This window comes from Equus przewalskii, chromosome 2 (genome assembly GCF_037783145.1).
Source record: "Equus przewalskii isolate Varuska chromosome 2, EquPr2, whole genome shotgun sequence".
In the NCBI taxonomy this organism is placed as follows: Eukaryota; Metazoa; Chordata; class Mammalia; order Perissodactyla; family Equidae; genus Equus; species Equus przewalskii.
The window spans coordinates 19,291,403-19,299,149 of NC_091832.1; positions in this window are offsets into that span (position 1 = coordinate 19,291,403).

Here is a 7,747-nt window from a genome sequence, read left to right on the forward strand (position 1 = left end):
CAGGTGCTGTTCACCAGCTGCCATCACACACGATCAAATCAGTGAGCGAGAAGAGGCAGGAAGGCAGATAGCCACTGAGAGATGGAGAGAGTCACTTTCAACCCCCGATGGCTTTTCAGGTTCAAGTTTCCACTCCCATGAGGTCTGGCTGAGTGTGGTTTCTATGGATCTCCATGTTCTTACAATAGCCACCATCTCCCCTTGTTTGTGCTGGCTTGAGTGGGTTTCTGCCCCCTTGTAACCAGTGATCCCCAAGGAATGCGAAAACGTTAGAAGATCAGCAACATGTTTAGGGAGCCCCAAGGAAGGTGAAGTTGATTATTTCCTGTTGGCACCGGAGGAGGCTGGGGGGCCAGGAGCTTAAAACGTAGGTAGGAATTTGACCTTCATTATTTGAAGGCGAGATTTCCAGAGTAAAGAGCATAGTCCAAAGGATGGAAACTGGAAAATGCAGGGCATGTTCAAAAATGAGGAAGAGGTACAATCTGCTGGAAATTTGGTTTGTGTGAAAGAGAGTGGAGAGCCCCAGGGCTGGAGAGGGAAGCAAGAGCCACGTCCTGCAGGCTCTAGATGGCAGATTGAAGAGATAGGATCTTTATTCATAGGAAGTTGGGAGTCACCACCCATGATTTTTAAGCATGGGATCAACACAGTGAAAAGGATGAGCAGCCATTGAGGATGGAGGAGAGCTACACAGCCCTAGATGCAGAAACAGCAGAGAGCAGGCTGTGGGAGGGGCTGGGGCAGAGACAATGAGCCTGGGGCTAGGGCAGGGACAGTGGAAATGGACAGTGGAAACTGATGGGATGATCACTGAGGCCAGCAGGAAGGGTGCTCTGATTGGCCAGCTTGGTCATGTGACTACATGGGGTAGAGCATCAGGGCAGCCCCCCAGGATCACATGGAGTGAGCAGGGAGTTTCCCAAAGGAACTGGAAGGAAGACAATGGAAACACGTGCTGGGCAACAAACAAACAGAACACAAACTGCAGCTTTGTCAGACATCTTGCTGGAACAGCAAACCTTGGGGCCGACTTGGGACATATAGAAGAAAAAAAAGAAAGAAAAGGCGTAGAAGTCCAAATTCAGAAAGTTGTTCATTGCAGCGTTATTTTTAGTGGTAAAAACTGGAAGGAACTGGAATGTCCCGTGGTAAGGGACTGGTTAAACAAACTCCAGACCATCCATTCAGTGGAGCTGTCCCCTGGACTTTAAAAGCAAAGGGTAGATTTGAATGCATAGATATGGAAATGCATCCATAAGATAGTAGGGTGTGAAAAAAAGTGGTTCACTGAACAATGTGGATAGCGTGATCTTATTTATGCTGATAAAGACATGTAGCAAAATTTTTTCTTCAAAATTCCAGGAGGGTTGAGTCTTACAAGAACAGCAGTCACAGAAGAACAGTACTTTCTGAGAGCTCTGCTTGGCGGGGAGGGCCCTGCGGCGCTAGAGTTCAGGAAGGCACAGCCCAAAGAAAGAAGGGCTGAGTGGGAGGAAGCGAGAAGCGATTTTTAGCAGCTGCTGTGACTGAGACACTTGGAGGCGAAGCAGAGATGTCTAAAGCTGACTCTTGAAGCTGCAAAAAGCCCCTGCACCACCTTTTTAAGGAAACCAACAACAGAGATTCACAGTATTCTTCAGGCTTCTGGAGTCTGGTTTGGGGTATTTGGGTTGCACTGCTGGGCAGAGACTGGCCCTAAGGCCTTCTGAGGTATATTTGGGTCACCTCCATGTATATTTATATAAGCACTCAAAAAAGGTCTGAAAGGAGGTACACCAAACTGTCAACACTGCTTATCTCTGAAGGAGGAAATATCAAGGGATTTTTATTTCCTCTGTATTGTTTATTTAAAAAAATTTTTTGACCTCATTGTGCATTATTAGAATAAACAATACAGATATAAAGAAAGGAAAAGGAAAAAAACTACTAAAATCAGACAAAGTGCCCTGTAAATAAATATGTTAGCTACAAGCATACTCAGTAAACAGTAATTAAGTGACAAATTAAATAAAGCTAGTAACAGAGACTAAAATGATGAAAACCCAAGACATTGGAGAGCTGTTCCCCCCGCCCCCCAGCAGTGCCAGGCAGGGTCCTTTCTGCTGGGGGCTGAGGCCCTGGTTCTACTTCCAGGAGGAGCCTTGGGGTGGAAAGTCTTTAGCCCACAGGCTATGACCTGTTCCAGAAAGCACTGCGGGGAGAGGAGCCCTGGGGCAGAGTCCCAGGCCAGGGGAACCAGTTGTCTTGGATGTTATGCCCATGCCTGGGCTGCAGTCTCTCTCTCGGCTCCTCTTCCCTCCTCTGTGCTCTCGTCTCCTCCCCTCCCCTCTCCTGCCCTCCTCCCTCTCCATAAATCTCAGTGCAGTCCAGCAAACGTTATGGGAGCCCCCTCCGCAGGGGACCCCACTGTGCTCTCAGGGTGAGTTGCAGTGGTGGAGCGGGGGATCCCAAGGAAACCGGGAGAAGCACATTTGTCTTAAAGGAGTTCCCAACTCAGAGGAGGCGGGGTTCCACAAAGGCCCCAGGCAGCCAGATCCACGGGAAAAGGGAAGTGCCAGAGAGCGTTCTGAGAGCAAAGTATAGGTCAACATCCATCCCTGGAAGGCCAACGGGACACTTGAGCAAAGGGGGAGAACCCAGGTCAGTACACAGCAGACAGAGAGCCTGGCTGGGACCAAAGTTCAGGGAGCTGTCGGTGCCGTGTTCAACATCAACGGGTGATCTGGGGTGGCAAGAATGTAGGATGTGTGGTAAGGAACAGCATGATCCAAGTCCAGAGGCAAAGGGCCTTGAATGTCATGCTAAAGAGCTGAGACCTTATCTTCTAGGCTTTGGGGAGTCCACAACAGATTGAAACGGAGGAGTGAGAGAGTCAGATGTGCATTTTAGAACGCTCCCTGGAGATGATGTGGAGGACGCATTGGAGAGGACGAGCAGAAGCAGGCAGAGCAGTAACAGGCTGCAGAGCTGACCAGGCATACGATGAGGTCCCCAGTAAAGGCAAGAGCAGTGGGACGAGAAGACACAGAGAACCAGGCACAGCCTTGGGTAGGGGCAGCTGTGGCCTAGGGTATGTACCAGGCACTCCCCCTGTGGATTTCCCTGGCCAACCATCTAGTTCACAGACAGAACAACTGCTTATTATGCATCATTCATTCATCCTATTGCGTATCATTCATTCACTTGAAAGACATTGCTGATGCTTTTCCTATGCCCAGCCCAGACCATTCCCCAAGGTACAGACATGAATGGGACATAATCCTTGTCATCTAGGAGCTCAAAGTCCAGTAGGAAAAGCAAATGTGATAAATTAATTGTGAAAATGTCCCCAATTATTCCTCTTCCTGAATATATACACCTTTGCAAAGTGACTTTGAAGTTCCTCTCACATGAGGTGGAATCTACTTCCCATGCTGTGGATCCAGGCTCTCTTGTGGCTTGTATTGGCCAAGAGAATGTGGCCATTCTGAGCCTTGGCCTCAAGAGGCCTGGGGCCCTGTACTCAGTCTCTTGGAAACTTGTCATGCCATGAAAGGCCACATAGAACAGAGCCAGGTCTGCTCTGTGTCCCAGCTGGGGCTGAGGAGATGTAAGAAAGCACAGCTAAGATCAGCCCAGCCCAGATCAAATCAGCAGAACCTCCCAGATGACCCAGATTCATGAGCAATAATAATTCATTTTCATTTTAAGCAACAAGTTCTAGGTGGTTTGTTATGCAGCAATAGCTAACTGATACAGGATATAATAAATTAATTCTTTCCAAAAGTACACTATACAGACTCATAACCCACATGCTCTGTGCTGAGGATTGTGAGCCCATTTCTGGACAAGGGAGGAGAGTAGGACTGGTGGTTCACGTAATGCGTATTTTCTACCTGCCTTGAAACAGGGATCAGCACTTCATCCTACTCTGGAGAGACAATTCTCCCTGTGTCTTCGGCATTTCTGCACACTTTTCAAGCAAACACACTGACTGCTTTTGTTTGGGTTATCCTTTAAACTATGTTTGTATAGTGGACAGCCCTGGAAGCTAGAGATAGTCTCTCTCCAGAGCAAAGGAAAGTTTGTTGCTGTTTGGTATCATAAAGATATGTCTCTCTCCAGGGCAAATTTCAAACAGGCTTACTGCTCTCTACAAAAGATTTGGGTTCCCCAAGCTGGGGGTTCCTTTCTCATATGGAAACCCACTGCATGTGCTACAGGTGTGTAGCTCCCTTTGTGTCACTCTGTGGGAACTGGAGCTTGGAAAACCAGCATAAATATTGACACTCTGGCTATTACTGTTGTCATGAGTCATAAAGTCCTTTGTGCCTTCTTCAAGGGTCTCTGGGTTTTGCCAGCATCCGTGAGTTTGTGGTAGGCTGACCTGTTAGCTTGCAAGTTGGATGAACCTCAGACCCTTCACGGTTCTTGATACTTACCCTTCCAGAAACAATTTAATCCAATTCCACAAAGCCCAAGTGAGTAACAGGTTTTACTGAAGATGTCATGGGGAAACAAGAGAGGTTTACGTAGCATGCCACACATGCAACTTAACAAAAGTCCCTCGAGAAACATTTATTTCCTCCACATAGCCCCCCGAAATTCCTCTTTAGCCGTCAGCTGCCTCTTTTCCGTAGAGCTGCTTCCCCATCCCACCCACATTCAGCCTCCCAGGTCTATATGCACACCCAGGTCTTTCTACAGCTCTTCTTCTACTCAAGCATAGAGGTTTGGCACAGGCTTCCCCGAGTTTTGCCAGTCCATTCTCCCCATGCCCTTCACCCAGCACAACAAGCCAAGGACCTACCCTTCTTGGAAGGTAGCTGGATAGGATAAATATTAAGTAACTTTTTCCTTTCTCAGATTTTTTTTTTTTCTAGCAAGGATGTAAGCAATGTGTTATGAAGATACAAAGAAAGGAAAAAATATTTCTGACTGGGAGAGGTAGTTTTTTGTTGTTATGTGTCATCAAGTCGATTCCAACTCCTGATGATCCTATGGTGACGGATGTCCACAGGGTCCTGTCCTCGACAGCCCTGCTCAGCTTCGGCAGACTCATGCCTGTGGCTTCCTTTGTGGAGTCGAGCCATCTCACATTCGGTCTTTCTCTTTTCCTGCTGCCTTCTACTTTTCCCAACGTTATTGTCTTTTCCAAAGAATCCTGCCTTCTCATCATGTGCCCAAAGTAGGACGGCCTCAATTTTATCATTTCCGCCTCCAGTGCTAGTCCGGGCTCAGTTTGTTCTAGGACCCACTTGTTCATCTTTCTGGAAGTCCAGGGTACCCATAGAGCTCTCCTCCAACACTGTATTTCAAATGAATCCATTTTTCTCCTGTCAGCCGTCTTCACTGCCCAGCTTTCCACCCATACATAGCAGTAGAGAATACAGGGTGTGGATAATCTTGGCCTTGGTCTCTAATGACACTTCCTTGCACTTGATGATCTTTCCTAATTCTTTCATTGCTGTCCTTCCAAGTCTCGGTCTTCTGTTGATTTCTTGGCTGCTGTCTCCATTTAAACTGGTGACTGAACCAAGGCAAACAAAATCTTTCACACTTTCCATGTCTTCATTGTCTATATTAAAGCTGTGCAGTCATGTGTGGTCATGATTTCTGTCTTTTTTTTTTTTTTGAGGAAGATTAGCCCTGAGCTAACATCTGCTGCCAATCTTCCTCTTTTTGCTGAGGAAGATTGGCCCTGAGCTAACATCCATGCCCATCTTTCTCTATTGTATATGTGGGATGCCTACCACAGCATGGCTTGATAAGCGATGCGTAGGTCTGCACCTGGGATCTGAACCGGCAAACCCTGGGCCTCCAAAGAGGAACATGCAATCTTAACCACCGCGCCACCAGGCCAGCCCCATGATTTCTGTCTTCCTGATGTTCAAATACAGGCCTGCTTGGCACTCTCTTCTTTCACTTTTGTCAGAAGTGGTTTCAAGTCATTGCTGCTTTCTGCCAGGAGGATGGTGTCATCTGCATATCTTAGAGATGGATGACAGAATAAACACTGAAGATTGTTAAGGATAGACAAGAAGCAAAAGGTGACAAAAGTAGGGTTAGAATTCTGGTTTTTCAAGGACTACCATGTAGAAGTAAAGAGGACCATTATAACAGAAGATTTAGTAAGGCTTTGAAAAAGGTGACACCAATTCCTGAAGGGTGAGTAGGTTTTCCAAAGACAGAAAGAGCAAAAGTCTGCTGGTGGGAATGGCATGCGGAGAGAGAGAAAACCCTTCTGAGGTGAGGGTCTGGGGTTGGAGGTTAAAAGACTGACTTGGGGTGCTGTCCCACAAGGCCTGGGGTATGTTGGTGTTCAAAGAACAGAACGGCCCATGAAAACCACCATGAAATGTAGCCTGTCTCTGGGTGCTGGGCACATGTGTGAGGTTCTTTAAATTCACACATGAAATATCAAAGCACAAGGGCTTGTAACCAAAGGAAACACCCACTAATCATAGTTTTCGCCAGGAACACCCTAACTGACATTTTAATTAACAAGCTGTTCTCCCCCCCGCTCCGTTTTTAATATAAGGACTTCTTGTTGCTTTAAATCTAAAATTAATTAAGTGAGAGTTCTCCTCTGGAGTGGAGGATATGGCTCACGCTAAATGGACGGGAGTGATAAGCTAAGATATATGGCTGGAAGTTGGGGGGTGGGGAGGCACTGGAAAACTCTTGGCCTCTGCAGCTGAGGAGAACCAAACCAGCCACAGCCCACCCACTCGCTGAGGACCTAGGGATCCTGGACTTTTTCAGAGAAATATTCCATCTGAATCCGCTGCCCAGCTAAGACCTAGGATTGTAGAAGCTTAAAACACTGTTACAAAGCCCCCCATGATCTGGCCCCTCCCTGTCTCTCTAACCTGAACCTCACCACATCCCACCTTGTTCGTAGACCCAGCCACACTGGCCTTGCTCTTCGCCAAACGTGGCAAGGCCATTCCCACCTCAAGGCATTTGCACCTGCTGTTCCCTAGGCTTGGGACGCTCTCCTGGCACGTTTGCACGATAGGTCTCAAGTGAGAGACCACCTCTCTTGATACCTTTTCTAATCGCCCCATCTAAAATACTAGTCAATCACTCTCCCCACCATTACCCCACTTTATTATCTTCATAGCACTTATCACTAACTGAAATCATGTATCATTTATGCGTCCACTCTCTGTCTCCCTCCACTGCAATAGCAGCCCCAGGAAAGCAGGGATTGGTGCCTTGTCCACCTGGGACACAGCTGATGCTCAGTAACTGTTTATGGAGTCAATGGAGGGAGGGATGCTAGTTGGCTAGTCTTTCTGCTTACAATGCTCTTTGCCCTCCCTTCCTCCTCTCCTATGTCCCCACCTTTGCCTGGCAGACTCACGCTCATGCTTCTGGTTTAGCTTAAACAACATTTCTTAATGCTTCTAGATTGAGACAGGCCCCTCTTCAATACTCTCCTTTATAGCATTCATCATAACTGAAATGAAAAATTGTTAGAATTCGTTATTTAATGTCCACCTAGAATATATGCTCCATGAGGGCAAGAAGTTGATGAAACACTCTATAATTAGTAGCTGCTATTTTAATTTTATTTTTACCATCATCATCATCATCATCATCAAGCAGGATTCTTCTGACCAAGGCAAACAAAAGGAAGATCTTCCAAGACAGCCTCAGGCACAGCCATGTTCTCACCGGAACGTGTGAACGTGCTTGGGGACAGAAGGGGAGGGACCTGTGTGATGCGAGCTAAGGGCTATAGGATCTTAGCACAAGC